This window comes from Anabrus simplex, chromosome 2 (assembly GCF_040414725.1).
Source record: "Anabrus simplex isolate iqAnaSimp1 chromosome 2, ASM4041472v1, whole genome shotgun sequence".
NCBI lineage: Eukaryota > Metazoa > Arthropoda > Insecta > Orthoptera > Tettigoniidae > Anabrus > Anabrus simplex.
Genome location: NC_090266.1, coordinates 215563883 through 215585929, shown reverse-complemented (window position 1 = coordinate 215585929; position 22047 = coordinate 215563883). Strand labels below are relative to the sequence as shown.

Genomic DNA, 22047 nt, shown 5'->3' with positions numbered 1-22047 from the left:
TTTTTATAGAAAATTTTACTCTCAGTCTAAGGATCCATTTTGAAGTTACGTTTATTTTAAAACCTGCTGTTGGATAGATAGACTGGTCGAAATGTTCTGTAACGAGATTGTCTGCCGTCATTTCGCATCTCCGTCTGGCTACCCTGCTCGCGTGTGTACGAATCAAGGTGCGCATGCGCCAACAGGTGCTTGTGTCACACGTCTTTTCGCCTCGTGCCCCTGCCAAAGCCAGTTGCCTTGCGGAATTGCTAAATATCTTCAGAGGGAACGAGATCGAGCTCCAATTACGGTAAGCCCCAACATTGGGTATGAACTTCAAATACGTAGTAGTCACGGTAGCTTTAGATATATTTTCGGGCCTCCAGCTTATCAATAAACTGGATCTGATGGCTGGTTGGACGAAGGGGGTGGATTTGAGTTATTGCACAAGACTTTCTTGGCTAAATGTCTTAAAATACTGAACTGGAAGATGTTTTTTTTTTTTTTTTTTTTTTTACATAAATTCCAACTTTGTTTCTATGCTAGTTGCATTGCTGTTAACTTGATTATCGGCTTAATTCTATTCTGGAGACTCTTTAACCTAGCTTCCTTTTATTTTATTGTTTTAAATTTCCTAACGTCACACCAACACAGATAGGTCTTATGGCAACGATGGACAGGAAAGGGCTAGGCGTGGGGAGGAAGCAACCGTGACCTTAATTAAGGTACAGCCCCAGCATTTGCCTGGTATGAGAATAGGAAACCAGGGAAAAACATCCTCAGGGCTGCCGACAGTGCGGTTCGAACCCACTATCACCAGAATCCAAGCTGAAAGCTGCGTGACCCAAACCGCACAGCCACTTGCTCGGTAATCTAGCTTCTTCTAGGAACATGGGTAGAAATAATGTTCCAAGTATGAAATGTCATATGGCTTTTAGTGCCGGAATATCCCAGGACGGGTTCGGCTGGCCAGGTGCAGGTCTTTCTATTTGACACCCGTAGGCGACCTGCGCGTCGTGATGAGGATGAAATGACGATGAAGACAACACATACACCCAGCCCCCGTGCTATTGGAATTAACCAATTAAGGTTAAAATCCCCGACCCGGCCGGGAATCGAACCCGGGACCCTCTGAACCGAAGGCCAGTACGCTGACCGTTCAGCCAACGAGTCGGACATGTTCCAAGTGACCTCAGTAAATAAGAAAAGACTCTAAGACTTATACAGCCCATGCAAAAACTTTTCAACGTATGTGTTTGAGGTCCTTTTTCATGTGATGGATTGTTTGGTGGTGATATTTTTCAAGCTTTCTATGTTGTGAATTTTGAGTTGGCAGCTGAAATTGCTGCATTCATAAAATAAAATCTAGGTCAATCATTGTGCTAACTGTATTCTTTGAGTTCTTCTCTTTTCCCTCGTACCGAGCTCGATAGCTGCAGTCGCTTAAGTGCAGCCAGTGTCCAGTAATCGGGAGATAGTGGGTTCGATCCCCACTGTCGGCAGCCCTGAAGATGGTTTTCCGTGGTTTCCCATTTTCACACCAGGCAAATGCCAGGGCTGTACCTTAATTAAGGCCACGTCCGCTTCCTTCCACTTCCTAGGCCTTTCCTCCCCATCGTCGCCATAAGACATATCTGTGTCGGTGCGACGTAAAACAATATAGCAAAAAAATAGCTTTTTCCTCGTTGAAGGTTAATGGATATTTTTAAAGGTAATTTCTTGCAGAAATATGGTGAAAATACGGAGCTTATCCGTGATAATGTTACAAACGTTCAGGGATGGTGGAGGATGGCAAATGCACAATTTGAGATAAGGAACCACAGTCCGAAAACGTTCGAGTCAGAAGTTATTAATAATCCAAGTTGTTTAACGCCCGTCCGTTCTTAACAGGCGCCGGGGAGTTGGAATTTCGTCCCGAGGTAGTTCTTAAACGTGCAGGAAGCCAACGACATGAGGTTGTGTATAGGACACCTGTCGGGACTGAAGACGATCTCTAAGCAAGAATATTCTCACTGCTTGCGACACCGGGAATATTCGAACGGGTACGACCGAACTTTGTGCGACGATGTCCTGTCTGCATTGACGCAGGGGGACGCCGTTTCGAACATTTGTTGTAAGTGGAGCAGCTTGTGAAACTTGTGCAGGTAAACGGACTGAAATGAATAGAATATTGCTTTACTTTTGACCCGATCGTTTCCGGAATATGGTTCCTTATCTCAAATTGATCTATTTGCCGTCCTCTGAAAGTTTGTAACATCATCGTGGACCCTGTGTAGTTGGTATGTGTGCACATGATGACGTATTAGTGCTTTCATGTGTCGCCCATTGAACTTTCACCTGTGTCCACGACCTTTACAATGTAAAGAATTCCTCGTATCTTAGTGGATGCTGTAATATGCTTGGAGTACGAGTCTCGTTTGTTGTGGGACTTCGGCAAGCTTGACTTTGGATAACTCCCCTTGCTGCTGTAAGAATCTATCACACTAGCAGGAGCGAGTTTTCTCTTGTCGCTTTCAGTTCATTGAACCCATAACTGGGGACAGTTCCGGTTAAGACTATCCCGTCCTCAAGCTGTTACCGATTGTTCTTGCGTCAGGTTCTACCCCTGGATACATGTTTAATTATTGTATCATGTTATGTCTGATGCCCGCCTCTGTGGTGTAGTGGTTAGTGTGATTAGCTGCCACCCCTGGAGGCCCGTGTTCGATTCCCGGCTTTGCCACGAAATTTGAAAATTGGTACGAAGACTGGAACGGGGTCCATTCAGCCTCGGGGGGTCCATTCCCTCCTTAGCCATCCTCGAAGTGGTTTTCCGTGGTTTCCCCCTTATCCTCCAGGCAAACGCCGGGATGGTACCTAATTTAAAACCATGGCCGTTTCCTTCCCTCTTCCTTATCTATCCCTTCCCATCCCCCCAAAATGCCTCTGTTCAGCATAGCAGGGGAGGCCGCCTGGGCAAAATACTGGTCCTTCCTCCCAGTTGTATCCCCCGACCCAAAGTCTCACGGCCCAAGACACTGCCCTTGAGAGGGTAGAGGCGGGATCCGTCGCTGAGTCCGAGAGAAAAATCAACATTGGAGGATTAAGGAAGAAAGAAAGAAGTTATGTCTGACGATATACAGTATGCAGGGATTGCTCTTTATTCCTGGTGAAGGAGAGGCCGACCAATTCTCCATGCCTAAAAGTAACAAACCCCATCTCTCACGATTAGCGTGTATGCTAACTGCGTGGAGCAATGTGTAGTTGTTTCGCCGTGATGGTTGTACAGCCAGATAGACAGACAGACACAAAAACTAAAGACGAAGCTCGGTGAAACAGCTAAACAGAATTTCCTGGAACTCCGTATTTACTCATAAGTTCAGGGATAACCGGGATGGACACAAGTTATCTCAGATGTACCCAAAGGCTATACAAAATAAAAGCTGGGCAAAATATAACTTTCGATCTTTTATATTTCGAACGTTTTTACCCAATGAGCATTAATAACGAAGATTTTCACGATCATTATATTTTTCATGAACGTCTGAATAATCTCCAGAAACATTAGTCCTACGCATCTAAGTCACGTATGAACAAGGCAGGAAATTCCATTTCCGGTATTTTATATCTGACAAATTTTACCATAAATTGAGATATTCATTCATTTAGACTTTTATTGCTTAGTCCATAGGCAGCCTTTGGTTGAATGGCTAGGGTAGTGGCCTACGGTTCAAAGGGCCCCGGGTTCGATTCACGGCAAGCGGTATTTTAACTACTTCTGGTTAATTTCCCTAGCTAGGGGTTTGGGTGTTTGTGTTCGTTTAATACGCAATCATTTTCATTTACACACAATACATCATATTACAAGTCACTCTAAAGTCACGCAATAGAGAATACGTCCCTTCTCATACGCACATAGGGTTGACATCAGAATAGACATCCGGGCGTAAAACAGGGCCAAATCCATACGAAGTACCGACCCCAAGAAATAGGGAGAAAGGCTACAAAGGAAAAGAAGTATGACGGCGAACATAATTCTATTAGAAGTTATCGGTGGGTCCGCCTTTGTGGTGTAGTGATTAGTGTGATTAGCTGACCCGGGTTGGATTCTCGGCTCTGCCACGAAATTTGAAAAGTGGGTCGAGGGCTGGAACGGGGTCCACTCAGCCTCGAGAGGTCAACTGAGTAGAGGGTGGTTCGATTCCCACCTCAGCCATCCTTGAAGTGGTTTTCCGTGATTTCCCACTTCTCCTCCAGGCAAATGCCGGGATGGTACCTAACTTAAGGCTACGGCCGATTCCTCCCCTCTTCCTTATCTATCCCTTCCAATCACCCTATCACCCACAAGGCCCCTGTTCAGCCGCCTGGCCGAGGTACTGGTCCTCCTTCCCAGTTTTATCCCCGACCCAATATCTCACGCTCCAGGACACTGCCCTTGAGGCGGTAGAGGTGGGATCCCTCACTGAGTCCCAGGGAAAAACCAAACCTGGAGGGTAAGCTGATTAAGAAAGAAAGAAAAAAGTTAATGGTGCCGTTTTGGATAGTGGACGTGAATGATAACGAGATACAACGGGGTGACTACGCTCCAGAGTACAGCATCAGAGATCCAGCCTCCATGGCATTCTGTTATCACGATAGGATGAAGCTTGTGCTTGTTGTTTAAAAGGGCCTGTCATTTAAGGTCATCGGCCTACGACAGGATGACCCTTTCTCAAACACTCAACATCAGTGAAGATATTACCGATAATGTCTTACCCCAGTCAGGATCGGGAATCGTCACTAAACACGACTGTAAGCAGTGGCGGCCGTTCCAAATTGGGCAGGGATGTTTACGATGCCACACTAGTGAGAACATGCATAGGCTTTTTCCTGTTAATATATGCCATTACGAAGTCTCAGCCGATGTATGTAGCTCCAACTCTACTTTCTGTTAGCCATGTACGCAGTCCTCCTAGTCTGATTGCGAGCAGCCGCCACTGATTGTGGCATTAACATGTTGCTGTATCTAGCCGTACACCAGGTTAAAAAATAAGTCAGCTTCTTTTCTGTAGATTTACAGGTAAAATTTTCGCTCCCCAGCATCTCCAAAAAACATAAAAAAGGTTAGTGGCGTGTATAAACAGTAACTTGCTTCTTCCCGAACTTTCCCCCAATTTACTGGGGTATGCACGTGTCATGGATTTGGCCCAGTTTTACGGACGGATGTCTTTCCTGACGCCAACCTTGTGTTGAGGGGTGGTAAAAACATGGTTATCATCGCCATCATCATAATTATGTGTCATACAACTCTTCATCTACCTTAGTAAGTCTACTGAATTAGGGTTCACGTATTTCCCTCCTGTGGGTGGGGTGATAGAATAACACCTAAGGTATCCCCTGCGTGTCGTAAGAGGCGACTGAAAAGGTCCACAAGGGATCTGAACTCAGGAGAGTGAATCGGCGACCACGAGACCCTTAGCTGACATTGATTCCACTTACTTGTGCCAGGCTCCTCACATTCATCTATACTATCCGACTTCCCTTGGTCAACTCTTGTTCTTTTCTGACTCCGACGGTATTAGTTATCGAGGCCTAGGGAGTCTTTCGTTTTCACGCCCTTCGTGGTACTTGTCTTTCTTTGGCTGATATCTTCGTTTTTCGAAGTGTCAGATACCTCCCATTTTTCTCTCTGATTAGTGTAATATAGGGGATGGTTGCCTAGTTGTACTTCCTCTTAAAACAATAATCACAACGACTACAGTTCACATATTCCAGTAGTCTTAAATACCAAACGACTGTGGTGGGATTCGACCCTGCAATATAAAGCACAGGAAACAATCTCGTATAACGAACCATATTCCGCAGCCTGCCTCTAGCGCATAAGTTAATATTATGGAAACATTATATCAGTGTTATCAACACCGAGGAATGCCCTCTGGAATGGTTTTAAGTTACGTAGACGTACCAGGGGACAACATACATCTGAGTCAGCTAATGTGAATTTAAAGCATTTAACGATATTCATATTACCAAAATTGAGTGATACTACCTGGAATGTTTTATAGTTTCGACAGTAGATAGAGAGATGGATAATTCACCTAGTTAATACTATGCATTAAAATGTATTCACATTCCACACTTACAATGTATATAGTACATGTTTCGAGAATATGTTCATTCTCTTCTTCAGTTAAATACGTTAAAATTCCTATATTACAATAAGACCGTATGAAAAAAGGGGGGTGGGGGTGCTAAGAAAACTAAAGTTGTGACATGTTATTAAACATTTCTGAATAGTGGCATGGTTGAAAACGTTATTTTGTCATCTCCATATAAACACGACATTAGGGGGATGCCTATGTACTTCCATGCCACTCTTCATAAATTTTGAATATGTCATATTGTACATGTCACAGTTTTAGATTTTTTAGCCCCCCAGTTTCATTAGGTCTTATTATAATATACGAATTTTAACGTATTTAGCTGAAGAAGAGATTGAACATACTATCAAAACAAACACTATATATATTGTAAATGTGAAATGTAAATATACTTTCAATACATAGAATTCACTAGGCAGATTATCCATCTCTCCATTTACTGTGATTAAGTCAATACGTACCCAATACTGGTCATTATGGTCAAGATTATTAATAATTATACGGAGGTCGAGTCATAAGTCATGACAACTAATTTTTTTTCTCGCAAACAGGAGACAACACGGAAAATCTAAGATATCGTCGCTTCACAGGTAAAAGGTTGTAATCCACAAGGCTCTTCCTATCGATTATTCTCCTTAAGACTGGTCACGCCTCCCAGCCACGTATGGATATGCAGCCCATCAGAACAATGTCCGTTGTGTTCGTTTTCCTATGCCGACGAGTAACCGAAAATGAACCTAACATGCATTATACAATAGGAGTGCGTAAATACGTAATGCAAGCATACATTCGTATAGCACGGTACAGTAAGGTTAATTTTCCTTTACACATGGGCATAGGAAAATGAACACAACAAAATTTGTTCTGATGGACTGCATAACCATATGTGGCTGGGAGGCGTGACCAGTCTTAAGGAGAATAATCGATAGGAAGAGCTTTGTGGATTACAAACTTTTACCGGTGAAGCGACGATATGCATTTGGAAACGTACAGTATTTACTTGCGTATGATGCCACTAGATGGTGTATGTAAACAACAGTGTGGGTCTAAGCATGCCCCAAAGTTCAGTGTGTGAGTGAAAGCGTCACAAAATGGAAGTCAACAAGCAGGAGCAACGATCGTATATCAAAATAGCAGTTCTCTGCGGCAGAAATGCATGCCAATGCAATGCAGAGCTGCGGGAAGCATTAGGTGTGTGACTATGATCTAATCCCCAAAGTCAAGAAGCTATTACGTGGACAACGGTTTGCTAACAAAGAGGACATCGTAACAGCATTTCGGAGAGAGGTGTCACACGTTAGCGATACACATGCAGCGAATGGTATTCAGCGACTGCCCCACCGCTGGCAACGCACAGTGGAAATTTGGGTGATTATTTCGAAGATCTGTAACCAGTGGAGACCTGTCCTTTGTCCGTAGTCTTGTGTATTTACTGTCTATACCATAATAAAACAATGTTTACTAATGGCCTGTGTTCAGTCACTTTCCTACGAGAATCTCCTGAAGTCAGAATTTGTCTTCAGGCACTATGCATAAGTACATGCCCTATATTTCCAAATGCATATCTTAGATTTTCCGTGTTGCCTCCTGTTCGTGAGAAAAAAATAGTTGCCATGATTTATGACTCCACCCTCGTAGTTTCGAATGAACACTGTATTTGATTCGTGTAATCCGAGCAGCGCTGGAGGTAACATGACAAGCGTTGCGATATCAAAGCTGCCAGATGAGTAATTGTATGGATTGTACATTTTTTAGGATCGAATTCAGTGTCGTATAACATTTATTATGTTTTTTCTCAAAACACTATGTCTACTGGGCGAACGTAAAGACGTGATATATTAGTCACTAACAAGTATAGAAAGCCTCACATGGAAGAGAACAATGAATTTAACATACGCTTACAAAGATGGTCAGAAGAATTCAATAATATAACTAATGCGGAAGTTTTCAACATCAGAATTGAAGGACTTGTTAAATTCCTTGCAAATGATATTGATATGTTTCCTGGACCTAAACATCCGGCAACAATATATATTGAAAAGCAAGAAAGACAAATACCTACATATCGAAACAAAATGATCCGGCGAGTTGTGAGCTTGCACCAGGGAGATAGTGGGTTCGAACCCCACTGTCAGCAGCCCTGAAGATGGTTATCCGTGGTTTCCCATTTCTACACCAGGCAAATGCTGGAGTTGTACCTTAATTAAGCCCAAGGACATTTCATTCTCACTCCTAGCCCTTTCCTATCCCATCGTCGCCATAAGACCTATCTGTGACGGTGCGACGTTTAAAAAAATGTAAGAATAATAAGAAGAAGAAACGAAGTTATTTTAAATCATCAAGTAATCCATCAAGCAAGGACAAGAGGGAAAGACAGATCAGAAGGGAGAAGTACGGCACAGTATCGCTTTTATAATCAGAGGCGGAAAGTTAGTCGGGTGATATCGAAGGATAACAAACACGCCTGTAGGATTGGTCCTAACGTCCTTCATCCGGCATTCGGTAAGAAATTCTCTACCGCCAACACCGCTGTTAGAGAAAATTATCCAGCACCACATTCAGATTCCTGCACTTGTGAAGACATGACAGTGAGTTCTGAAGAAGTAATGAATGCTTTGATGAAAATGGCGATAGATACAGTTGCTGGTCCTTACAAGGTTATGAGGGTTGTTAAATGTGCACTAGTAGCCATTATAATCGCTAAAATACTAACTATAATGTTGACAGAGACATGGATTCCAGAATGTTTCAAGGTTGCTCGTACAGTTTTAATTCATAAGGGTGGAGATATGAAAGATATAAATGAATGGAGAACAGTAACAATATGTTCAATCCTAACAAGAACCACTGAAAAGGAATTAGATAAACGGGTGAAGGACGTCATCTTCTTTAATCCAAATCGAAGAGGTTTTACCAGTCTTCCTGGAGCATATATTAATACTTCAATTATTAGTTCTGTATTGAAGAATGTTAAACAAGAAAATGGTAACGCAGCAATATTATTACGTGATATTACTAAGGCATATGATAATATCGGTCATAATCACGTTTGTTCCACACTGGAAGTATCCAGTTTATCACCAAAATTAAGAAGACGAATTATAAATTTACAATCTGGAAACAGCACTAGAATACAGGCGGTTAAGGGTGTAACAAAACATATTAATCTTCAGAGGGGCCTTCTTCAGGGGCACCACTTTCGCCAAAAATACTTAATATACTGTATGTATCGATTTCGTAATTAATGAACTGTGTGAAAAATCAGTTACGGAGGCCTTTGGATATCCGCTTATACCTGGAACTGACAATGTTTCCATTATGTGCTTCACAGATGATATTGCGTTGATAGCAAAGGATCAAAAATCTGTTGAGGAACTGGGACTGAAGGCTATTAAAATGCTTGAAAGTATTGGGTTGGAAGTCAACGAATCTAAGTGTTCCGGCATTACAATAGTTAAAGGAAATCATAAAGAAAAAAATCTCCGTATATCAAAAACAAACAACGACCAAAAGCGTTGGCAATGGTGAAACAAGTAATTTTAGGGAGTCGATTTTTTTAAGATGATGTCCATAAATCGTAATAAAGTTATTTATAACCTAAAAGATAAACTGTAGAAATTATTCGCCACTTAACTCCTGAAAGCTGATCAAAAGTTAAAGATACTAAATAACCACATCTGGCCAACGCTTGTGTATCCATTACAGAATGCCCCACTCGATCAGTTGCCAAAAGGATTCCTTAAGGACGTAGACCAGTTGTTAAAGAGCGCGCTCAAAGGAATTCTTTCACTTTTTATTGATGTTCCGAATGCCGTGAATTATTCATCTAAATATTCCAAAAGTTTAGCGTTAGTTAAGGCCCAGTGGGAAGCATTTATCCAACATCTTAACGTGGTAAAAGTTCTGAAAAATTCTAACAAGGTATATGCACTATGTGGGAGAAATACTAAGAAAGAAAAGGCTGACTGCTTCCGTAATTTGAGCATTGCTGCGGGAAAACAACAAAAACAAATAGCAAATGTATCAGGGAAAGGCTAAGAAACGAGGTGTTCAAAAATGGTGCTCCCGCCCTACAAAGAGGTAAAGAAATTGCCCCCCTCGCACAGCACCCTCAAGGAGATAACTGGTTCGCAGAAAAGGTGGGCCTTTCAACGTCAGAGTGGACTGAAAGCATCAAAATGACGGCAGACGTGGCTCCAGTAAGAAGCTTGTACGGTGTAAGCCAGGAGAACAACCACTGCAGGCGTTCCTGCGGTGAGATTGACACTTTGAGACATGATCTCGGCTACTGTCCATTCGGCTCATTATAGGAATACTCGCCATCACACAACTCGCGGCCATACTGCAAAAGCCTTTCGCGATAACGGGTGGGAAGTATATGAAGTGAAATGCTTAGCTTAAAATGGAAGCACGAGAAGAGTAGATATTCTAGCCATCGATAAACAGAAAGATCGTTCTGTAATATTAGTCCCAACAGTACGTCTAGAATCAGGCGAACAACAGCCGCACGATGTGCACTCTGAGAAGAGGGCAATCTACGTCCCAGTATCCAATTACATCATGGAGAAATATCATGTCGAATCCGTCACCGAGTTGTGGATGCGGTTTGCCCTGAAGGAAAGCTACCTAGCCACGATTTCCGAGGCGGCTGTGCGTGGGTGCGCGTTTCTATTAAGGAAATGTTTTTATTCCAAGACATAAAAATTGTAAAAATACTGTGTCCTATGGCAAGTCCGTTGAGGGTCAGTTTCCTAAATTAAATGAAAATGAAAATCCACAGCCGGTTTCCAGTCGTTCGACCGCGTCAGGAATGCAATGAATAAACCCCCCGTCTAGCGGCGAGGATAGGAATTGTGCCAGCTGCCGAAGCCTGTTGCACTCCTCTGGGGCACTGATTAATGAATGATAGATGAAATGAAATTATATTGAAGACTGTTTCTCGAATGAAAGATGACAGGAAAAACCAGAGTACCGGAAGGAAAACCTGTCGCACCTCCGCTTTGTCCAACACAAATCTCGCATGGAGTGACCGGGATTTGAACCATGGAGCTCATCTGTGAGGGGCCGGCGCATTGCCACCTGAACCATGGAAGCTAAGTTTACTAAATAATGGATTATATATTGCACCCAAATGGCCTTAGGCGATGGGATGACATACTTAATTCATTAATATCAGAGTAAAAACGAAGTAGCGTTCGACAATTCTATCAAGGACTGCAGAATTGTCACAGCCCACCGACGTGGAAAATTTAAGCCACCTTAGCAGAGGTCGAGCACGTTCTGTTGGTGGTTCTTAAGCAATTATGTCATAAATGCACTTAGCAAGGACTTACACCCTGCAAAGGCTGAACGTTCGTCGCAGCCTGCGAACCGAAACTTTCTAAATTTTCCACGCATCTGTGTTAGACAGAGAAACCTGAGATATGCGAAAAGGACAGAGGATAGCCGAAATTTTTGGTATTAGACGAGTAGGCCCCGTAGAAAAATGGCTCAGCCAATCAAATTGCTCTATTTTTAAGCGCCGAAAGTTCCCGCTAAGAATATGTTAGTCTATCTCGGGAGTTTGTGTAAGATTGCACATCCACTGGGCTTCTAATGACTGTATCGGAGTGAATATAATTTTTGGTGGACTCAGTTGGATTAATTACAACGTAGGTGAAATAAATCGTTGTAATCGAACCCACGCCAAGTGAATTATACACAACGGTAAGATCGTACGCCTACCTTCAGCTCCGTACCGTGGACCCAGAAAAATAAGGAACAATGGACATCGATTAATAACTTGTCAAAGCCACTGGATTAATTTGTGACGCTCCGTGATATCAAGTAATCGGACCGAAAGTTTATAATAGAGACGTGACCCGAACCGTCGGTCAGTCAGTCAGTCTACTTCAGTCACAGTACGATCAGCCGTGTGCGTGTCCAACAAACTTCGATTGAACGCCAAGTGACCGACTACTCAGGGCTACTACTAAGTGAATATCCATAAAATATATTGATTCCCTTCCAGGTGATTTTCTAAGCGTAATGACGTGCCATTGCATAGGACAATGTACGAATTCATTGCGACAAGGTGCAATTACAACGCAAGTTCCAGTCATTGACCGGGTCAGGGATGTAATGAATGAAACATATATAGGCTGTTATTACAATGGGGTCGCCACTCCCAACACCAATCTCACATGGTGTCACCGGGATTTGAACCACGGTATCCAGCGGTGAGAGGCCGACGCGCTGCTGTCTGAGCCACGGAGGCTCTTTCATTATATTAATAATTCATCATCATCATCATCATCATCATCTGTTTACCCTCCAGGTTCGGTTTTTCCCTCGGACTTAGCGAGGGATCCCACCTGCCTCAAGGGCAGTGTCCTGGAGCTTCAGACTCTTGGTCGGGGGATACAACTGGGGAGTATGACCAGTACCTCGCCCAGGCGGCCTCACCTGCTATGCTGAACAGGGGCCTTGTGGAGGGATGGGAAGATTGGAAGGGATAGGCAAGGAAGAGGGAAGGAAGCGGCCGTGGCCTTAAGTTAGGTACCATCCCGGCATTCGCCTGGAGGAGAAGTGGGAAACCACGGAAAACCACTTCCAGGATGGCTGAGGTGGGAATCGAACCCACCTCTACTCAGTTGACCTCCCGAGGCTGAGTGGACCCCGTTCCAGCCCTCATACCACTTTTCAAATTTCGTGGCAGAGCCGGGAATCGAACCCGGGCCTCCGGGGGTGGCAGCTAATCACGCTAACCACTACACCACAGAGGCGGACGTATTAATACTTGTATATATTTTTATTTTTGTCATTACTGTTTCATGTTATCACTAAACTCTCTATCATTGACAAGTTGACGCTATGTAAACAATCATCATCATCATCTGTTTATCCTCCAGGGTCGGTTTTTCCCTCGGACTCAGCGAGGGATCCCACCTCTACCGCCACAAGGGCAGTGTCCTGGAGCTTCAGACTCTTGGTCGGGGGATACAACTGGGGAGAATGACCAGTACCTCGCCCAGGCGGCCTCACCTGCTATGCTGAACAGGGGCCTTGCGGGGGATGGGGCATATTGGAAGGGATAGACAAGGAAGAGGGAAGGAAGCGGCCGTGGCCTTAAGTTAGGTACCATCCCGGCATTCGCCTGGAGGAGAAGTGGGAAACCACGGAAAACCACTTCCAGGATGGCTGAGGTGGGAATCGAACCCACCTCTACTCAGTTGACCTCCCGAGGCTGAGTGGACCCCGTTCCAGCCCTCATACCACTTTTCAAATTTCGTGGCAGAGCCGGGAATCGAACCCGGGCCTCCGGGGGTGGCAGCTAATCACGCTAACCACTACACCACAGAGGCGGACTATGTAAACAATACTGTACATATATAAGCTTGTTTTTTAAGTGATTTGACAAGTTTACGCTACGTAAACAATACTGTACATATATAAGCTTGTTTTTAAGTGATTTGATAGAATCTGAGGATGTTCTTATAGAACGAAACATGTCATTCTTTGTATGTTAGTGTGTATTTTATAGGTATATTTGTAGTGTTATAATTTACATTGTATTTGCTGTGTGTTTGACAGACTGAAAAGCCTTTGTTACATTTACCATATTCAATGCCACAGAAATCAATGAACATAATGTTTCTCACTTCTATTCAACGGCGATTTTATGTGCAAAATACGATGATTGTACAACAATTAATGAATGTGTCATTTCCAATGTGTTATCTTGAGATAGTATGGCTCCGCGGTGTAGGGGGAACGCGTCCGCCTGTCACCTGCAGTCCCGGGTTCGATTCCAGGCCTCGTCAGGGTTTTTTAATTTTAATGATTATATCCCTGGCATGGGAACTGGGTGTTTGTGACGTCCTTAATCTTCCTTTCCTCACACACAACATTCCACACTACCACCATTCCAATTACACGCAGGTTCATACAATATGGTGCCTGTAGGGGAAAAAGATCCACATGGGTCGACGCCAAAAACAAATAGCATTTTAAGAATAAAAAATAAATAAGAAATACCTTGAGAGGAATAGGTTTACATAGTTCTCCAACATGAAGAAATAAAGAACGTTCAATTGTACCCAATGGAATTCTTGAACCCCTTAAAACCGTCCGGTCTACCACCTGATAAACTGGTTCCTTAAATGCTATGATTATGTTAATTAGAAATCTTAACGCAAATCAGGGATTAATTAATGGTGCAAGATTAGATGTAGCTCAATTGGGCGAGTACGTCATCACTGCTAAATTTATTCAGTCCCATAAGAGGGATAGGAAAGGCCTAGGAATGGGAAGGAAGTGGCCGTGGCCTTAATTAAGGTACAGCTCCAGTATTTGCCTGGTGTGAAAATGGGAAACCGTCTGATCCAGCCGTGCCTTTTCAAATGCTAAGAAAACGATTTCCAATGAAAAGTAGCCTTCGCTGTAACCATTAATGAATCACAAGGTCAGACGCTTCAAAGGGCAGGATTGTATTTACGAGAAGCTGCTTTTTCACATGCAGAGTTATACGTGGCTTTTTCACGAGTTTGTAGATTCAGTGATATTTATGTTTGTGTTAAATACACATACGTCCAAAAAGTAAACAATGATCACATTATAACTGCTAGCATTGTTTTCAAAGAATTTTTGAAAAGTAAATAAATTTGAAACCAAAATTCCCAGCTGACAAGTACAATAGGCCTATCTATACTTAATGTCTATTTTTTAATGTTTTTTCTTTACAATTGGCTTTACGTCGCACCGAGACACATAGGTCTTATTGCGACGATGGGACAGGAAAGGCCTACGAATGAGAAGGAAGTGGCCGTCGCCTTAATTAAGGTACAGCTCCAGTATTTGCCTGGTGTGAAAATGGGAAACCGTCTGATCCAGCCATGCCTTTTCAAATGCTAAGAAAACGATTTCCAATGAAAAGTAGCCTTCGCTGTAACCATTAATGAATCACAAGGTCAGACGCTTCAAAGGGCAGGATTGTATTTACGAGAAGCTGCTTTTTCACATGCAGAGTTATACGTGGCTTTTTCACGAGTTTGTAGATTCAGTGATATTTATGTTTGTGTTAAATACACATACGTCCAAAAAGTAAACAATGATCACATTATAACTGCTAGCATTGTTTTCAAAGAATTTTTGAAAAGTAAATAAATTTGAAACCAAAATTCCCAGCTGACAAGTACAATAGGCCTATCTATACTTAATGTCTATTTTTTAATGTTTTTTCTTTACAATTGGCTTTACGTCGCACCGAGACACATAGGTCTTATTGCGACGATGGGACAGGAAAGGCCTACGAATGAGAAGGAAGTGGCCGTCGCCTTAATTAAGGTACAGTCCCAGCATTTGCCTGGTGTGAAAATGGGAATCCACGGAATACCATATTCAGGGCTGCTGACAGTGGGGTTCGAACCCATTATCTCTCGGATTCAAGCTTACAGCTGCGCACTCCTAACCGCACGACCAACTCACCTCGTTTTAAATGTTTTACAATTAAACATATTGTAAATATAATTATAACGACTTTTTACAATGAGGCTGATATTTATTAGTACTCTTCAAAATAAAATAGCTTTTAATAAATACTTGCATTTAATTATTTTCACATATTACCACTCGGTGATTGATCACGATACTGTGCGACATATTCGCACAGGGCATCTAAGAAGAAGAAGAAGAAGAAGAAGAAGAAGAAGAAGAAGAAGAAAAATAATGATGATGATGATGATGATAATAATAATAATAATAATATTATCATTATTATTATTATTATTATTATTATTATTATTATTATTATTTTCTTCTTCCTTTTCTTCTTCTTCTTCTTATTAGGGTCGCACAGCTGGAAGCTTCCATTCAGGAGATAGTGGGTTCGAATCCCACTGTCGGCAGCCCTGAAGATGGTTTTCCTGGTTTTCCATTTTCACACCAGGCAAATGCTGAAGCTGTACCTTAATTAAGGCCACGGCCGCTTCCATCCCATTCTAACTCCTCTTCTACCCCATCGTCGCCATAAGACCTATCTGTGTCGTTACGACGTAAAGCAAATTGCAAAGGTATCACTGGAATTATCATCATCTGGCTGTGCACAGGTATCAGTTTAACTACACCATCTGAGTACTAAGTGCCGGCCTCGCGGTGTAGGGGTAGCGTGCTTGCCTCGTACCCGGAGGACCTGGGTTCGATTGCCGCCCAGGTCAGCGATTTTACCTGCATCTGAGGGCTGGTTCGAGGTCCACTCAGCCTACGTGATTACAATTGAGTAGCTATCTGACGGTGAGATGGCGTCCCCGGTCTAGAAAGCCAAGAATAACGGCCGAGAGGGTCCGTCATGCTGACCACACGATACCTCGTAATCTGCAGGCCTTCGGGCTGAGCAACGGTCGCTTGGTAGGCCATGACCCTTCGAGGCTGTTGCACCATGGGGTTTGGTTTGGTATCTGAGTACTATCCATTATCACTATCATCTGTGTATCTCTCCGTAGACAAGTATCAACAGAACTGCATCCTCCAAGCATTTCTATCTTGTGCATCTCGTTTCAACTGACAATGAGCGTACGTTCGACCGTCTTTAAATCTGTTATCGTCTGAATTCTTCTTCCTCCTCGACCCCTCTTTCTATTTATCTTCCCCTGTATAATGGGCGTTGCTTAGTATACGTTCTCCTCTGTACATGTGTCCCTTTGCTTATTGCCTTGAATATACCTCTTCTTTCGTGAGCTGTCTTCGGAACTTCGTAACGCCCTATCTTATCTATCCATTTTGTTCTCTCGCATCTTTCACCACAGCTACATTTGAAAACTTTCCAGGTATTTCTTTTCTTTCTTTCTTTCTTTCTCAACATCCACATTGCTGCATCGTATAAAACGATGCTGCATACAAAACGTTTAGCAAATATTTTTCGTAGCATTTTAAAGCAATAATTCTTGTCGTAAACTTTTCCATTTCCGCTTTTCATTCTGTTGTCCTGCTCTATTGTATCCTCTGTGCAGTTTCGATTCCGTTTAAATAAAAGAAATACAGCCATGACGAGGTCACTAAAACATGTTGGAGACAGGAGCGACCTTTACTCATTGAATAGGTACTTCCCAGCACTTCTCAATTACATGTCTCGGAAACCTATGATTATTACCGATTGTTTCATGGTATCTAAGTATGCAGTCATTATTGTAATGAGTATCATTTGGGCACCGAATGATTTGTTGTTTTCTTTACGTCGCACTGACACAGAGAGGCCTCTTGGCGTCGATGGGTAGGACAGTGCTAGCACTGGGAATGGAACTTCATATTTGCCTGTGGATTAACGTCGAACTAACACATCGAAGACCGAGCTCGATAGCTACAGTCGCTTAAGTGCGGCCAGTATCCAGTATTCGGGAGATAGTAGGTTCGAACCCCACTGTCGGCAGCCCTGAAAATGGTTTTCCGTGGTTTCCCATTTTCACACCAGGCAAATGCTGGGGCTGTACCTTAATTAAGGCCACGGCCGCTTCCTTCCCACTCCTAGCCCTTTCCTGTCCCATCGTCGCCATAAGACCTATCTGTGTCGGTGCGACGTAAAGCAAGTAGCAAAAAAAAAACACATCGAAGGATTTTGGCGACGCAAGGATAGGAAAGGCGTATTGGGAGGGTAGTAACCATGGCCTTTGTTAAGGTACAGTCGCTGCATTTGCTTGGTGTGAAATTGGAAAACCGTCTTCAGGGCTGTCGACAGTGGGATTCGAACCCACAACCTCATTAATGCAAGCCCACAGCTACATGAATATAAGCACGCGGCCAACTCGCTCGGTGGGGAAGAAAGCGAGTGTGGTCTTAATAATTTTTACAATTTGCTTTACGTCACACCGACACCGATAGGTCTTATGACAAGGATGGGATAGGAAAGACCTAGAAGTGGAAAGTAAGCGGCCGTGGTCTTAATTAAGGTACAGCCCCAGCAATTGCTTGGTGAGAAAATGGAAAACCACGGAAAACATCTACAGGGCTGCCGACAGTGGGGTTCGAACCCACTATCTCCCCCAATCAAGCTCCGAGCTACGCGGCCCTAACCTCACGGCCAACTCGCCCGGCAGGTCTTAATCAAAGAACAGCCCCAGCATTTGCCTGGTGTGAAAATGGGAAACAACGGAAAACCATATTCAGGGCTGCCGACAGTGGGATTCGAACCCACTATCTCTCGGATGCAAGCTCATAGCTACGCGGCCCTAACCTCACGGTCAACTCGCCCGATAGGTCTTAATTAAGGAACAGCCCCAGCATCTGCCGGATGGAAATATGGAAAACTGTCTTCAGGGCTTCCAACAGTGGAGTTCGAACCTACAATCTCATGAATGCAAGCTCACAGCTACATGAAGCTAAGCATGCAGCCAACTCCCTCAGTGGCGAAAGAAGCGAGCGTGGTCTTAAAATTAAGGTACAGCCGCAGCATTTGTCTGGTGAGAAAACGGGGGAAAAAAGAAAAACGTATTTTGCGCTACCGACGGTGCGGCTACAACCCACTATCTCCCCAATGCAAGCTCACAGCCACGTGATAGGAACCGCGCAGCTAATTCGCTCAGTTTTTTTGAGGGGTATTTTTCTCAGGAACAAGTCCTCATCCTTCCCATTCATAGTCCTGATGCACGTATTAGTGTAGCATAAGTATACCGGCTCATTTATGTGTAACGTACAATCGTCCTAGTTTTTACGAATTAGGCTGAGGTCAAGCTCACGAATTGGCTGTCGCATTACAAACGCCACACCTGAACAGCCAGTTATGATGTAACTCACCAGCCAAGCACAACCGAGCTGTTCTTTTCTTCGTCTAAGTTCTGAACTGTCCAGATCCATCTCTGGTTAGATGAAGTGCAGAGTGTTCTTTCTCTCCTGATATGGGCTTTATCAGGTTTGTTACTTTCATCGCTATCTTGGTCTCATTATCGGCTTTGACGATATGAAAGTATATGACTTTATGTTAATCAGACGCGATTAAAATCCACGACCCGGATGGGATACGAACTTAGGACCCTCTAAACCGAAAGCCTCAACGCTGGCCATTCAGCCAAGGAACAAGGAACGGAAGAAAGAAAGATATACGGTATAATATTCCACTAGGTAAAATAAAAATATGTCCGCGTTTTGATAAAGGTCTGATTCATAATGAAAAGGTACGCAATATCTTCACACCGAGCTCGATAGCTGCAGTCGCTTAAGTGCGGCCAGTATCCAGTATTCGGGAGATAGTAGGTTCGAACCCCACTGTCGGCAGCCCTGAAAATGGTTTTCCGTGGTTTCCCATTTTCACACCAGGCAAATGCTGGGGCTGTACCTTAATTAAGGCCACGGCTGCTTCCTTCCCACTCCTAGCCCTTCCCTGTCCCATCGTCGCCATAAGACCTATCTGTGTCGGTGCGACGTAAAGCCACTAGCAAAAAAAAAAAATCTTCAAATGCTAATCTGCACTGATTTATCCTATGACAAATGAAAGTGACTTATGAAATTGCCAAGAAAATAGGCCTATATGGCAAACTTGTAAAATTAACATTGTAAACAAAATCTTTCTCAAAAAATCAGAGCATGAGTGCCCATTTTTTTACTATTAGTGATTTCTAGTAAAACGTGAAAAAATCTTTCTCTGTCACACTCATAACTGCAGCAGTGGCTATGAAAGTGAAAGAAAAAGCAAACATTAGTGTGTCATCTGCGATATAGGAACTCGATACGGGAAACACAAAAGAGGAAAACTTAGTGCATGATAGTCACCAACCTTCTGCGAAGAGATTACAAACGAAGAAGAAGAATAATAAGGAGAATAAGATTATTATTATTATTATTATTATTATTATTATTATTATTATTATTATTATTATTATTTATCAAGCCATGAATCGCATGATAGGACGATATTAAATCAGTTTATCACACAGCTTGTAGCCTACTTAAACTGTGCATTTCGTAGTCCGCATGGACAAAGACTGAAATAGATAAGAGATAAAAGGAAAGGGAGAAGACAATAAGGCCACGGTCACTTCCTCCCCAGTCCTAGTCCTGTCCTATCTCACCGCCGCCTTAAGACCTGCCTGTGACGATGTGTCGTAAAATAAACAGCATAAAACTGGGCTGACTGGCGCGACACGAACCTGAGACTTCCGTTTGGAAGTCAGGGAGGCTCACCACTAGACCAATAGTGCTGCATACATTCTTAAATTTAAAGGGTAATTTTCTCGTTGAATTAGGTCCAATGGCACAAACCTCTGAACATGTATCTATTGTTGGCGTTGATAAACCTCTCCAAGTTTGATCGAAAACGGTCACCTCATATCTGTGGCCTACTCAAGTGTGCGTATTAGTACGTTTTAGTACTTTGTGAGCTGAATCTCTTCCAGAAAACTGCCTGGTTTTGTAATGAAGCTAGGCGCAGAATTTATAATGTCGTCACATATTGTGATGTAGAAAAAGGGAGAAGCCCAAAGACGAGGAGAATAACGTGTTATTGACGCGGACGTACCGATGTTATGCTGTTTTGCGTTTAAGTAGAGTGACAGCAGCGCCGAGTTTGTTATACGCATCTTGGCTGTGTTGGGCAGTAAATACATACGCTGATGAGCAAAGCTATTAGAGATACCTGGCTAGTGTCATGTAGCATCCCCTTCCGCCCAGATGACGGTGGTGCTGCACCGTTGCACGGACTACACAAGACACTGGAAGTGTTGGGGAGCAGTACTGATCCATGTTCGCTGCACAGCTTCCCACAATGCAAGAAGATTGGCCGGGGCAAGATCAACGACGCGCATATATTTTCCGACAGCGTTTCAGATGTGCTCAATAGGATTAACATCGGGTGATCTTGGAGGCCATGCAAGCATCCTCATGTCGGTGAAGTGTTCAACGAACCTATCGGCAACCATTCGGGAGTGAGAGATGGATTCGCCCATACGTCTAGAACCGGCAATCTAGCCGCGATCAGATGAGCTGATATTTTGTGTCTTATCCACCCTGTTTTTATCTATTACACGGCCAGTCTGAGGTATGTGGACATGCAGTCATGTGTGACGCCGGGTCAACCAGAGCGCCATTTTGCAAACCGGCAGCTATCTCTAATTCAGTTGAACATCAGTGCGCATCTTCACTGTAGACTGTTATGCCTTGCAGCGTTCAGTCTTTCTGTTTTACAAGTTTGTTTTACGTCCCACCGACACAGATAGATCGTATGGCGACGATGGGATAGAAAACTGCTAGGAGTGGCCGTACTTAAGGTATAGTCCTAGCATTTGCCTGGTGTGAAAATGGGAAACCACGGAAAGCATTTTCAGGGCTGCCGACAATGGGACTCTCCCGAATGCAAGCTCACAGCTACGCGCCTCTAATCGCACAGCCAACTCACTCGGTCAGCGTTCAGTATACACGCCTCTTGCGAATTACCTAAGCACATCCACAATCCTCCACTTGCAACTGAGGCCTCGTTTACTTTTATACCTTTTATCCTTCCATTATTAAAAGTGAGACTAACGACCGTCACCTCGGTCGTCCTCTGCTTCTCTTATCCTCCACAACCGAGTCCAATATTCTCTTATGTAACCTATCCTCATCCATTCACCTCACATGACACAACTTCAACCACCGAGTTGATTCCTAATTTAGCCTTTACCTCCTCACTCCGAATACCCTCCTGCCATTGTTCCCACCTGTTTATACAAGCAATCATTCTCGCTACTTTCATGTCTGTTGTCTCCAACTTATGAATAAGTGAGTTCGTACCGCTTTCCACTTCCTCTTCTTTCCCACATTTCCCCAATGATTTTGAGTTCAGTACAACGTATGAATTTGGCTTAGTTTTACGGCCGTATGCCCTTGCTGATGCCAACGTGGTGGTTGGTAGTGTGATGTGTGTATATTATTCTGTATGCAGAGGTGAATGAACCAGCCCCGTGGTGTAGGGGTAGCTTGCCTGTAGGCCCTGGGTTCGAAACCCCGTCAG

General features: G+C 43.4%; 1 protein-coding gene across 1 annotated transcript in view; it reads left to right on the top strand.

The window, feature by feature from the left end:
• The first annotated feature begins 221 nt into the window (after positions 1-221).
• Ctns (Cystinosin) overlaps positions 222-22047 on the top strand; it is a 636400-nt gene continuing 614574 nt past the window's right edge. The window contains exon 1 of the transcript XR_010859250.2: positions 222-289. The gene's annotated coding sequence lies outside the window, so the exon portion shown is untranslated. The remainder of the gene's footprint in view (positions 290-22047) is intronic.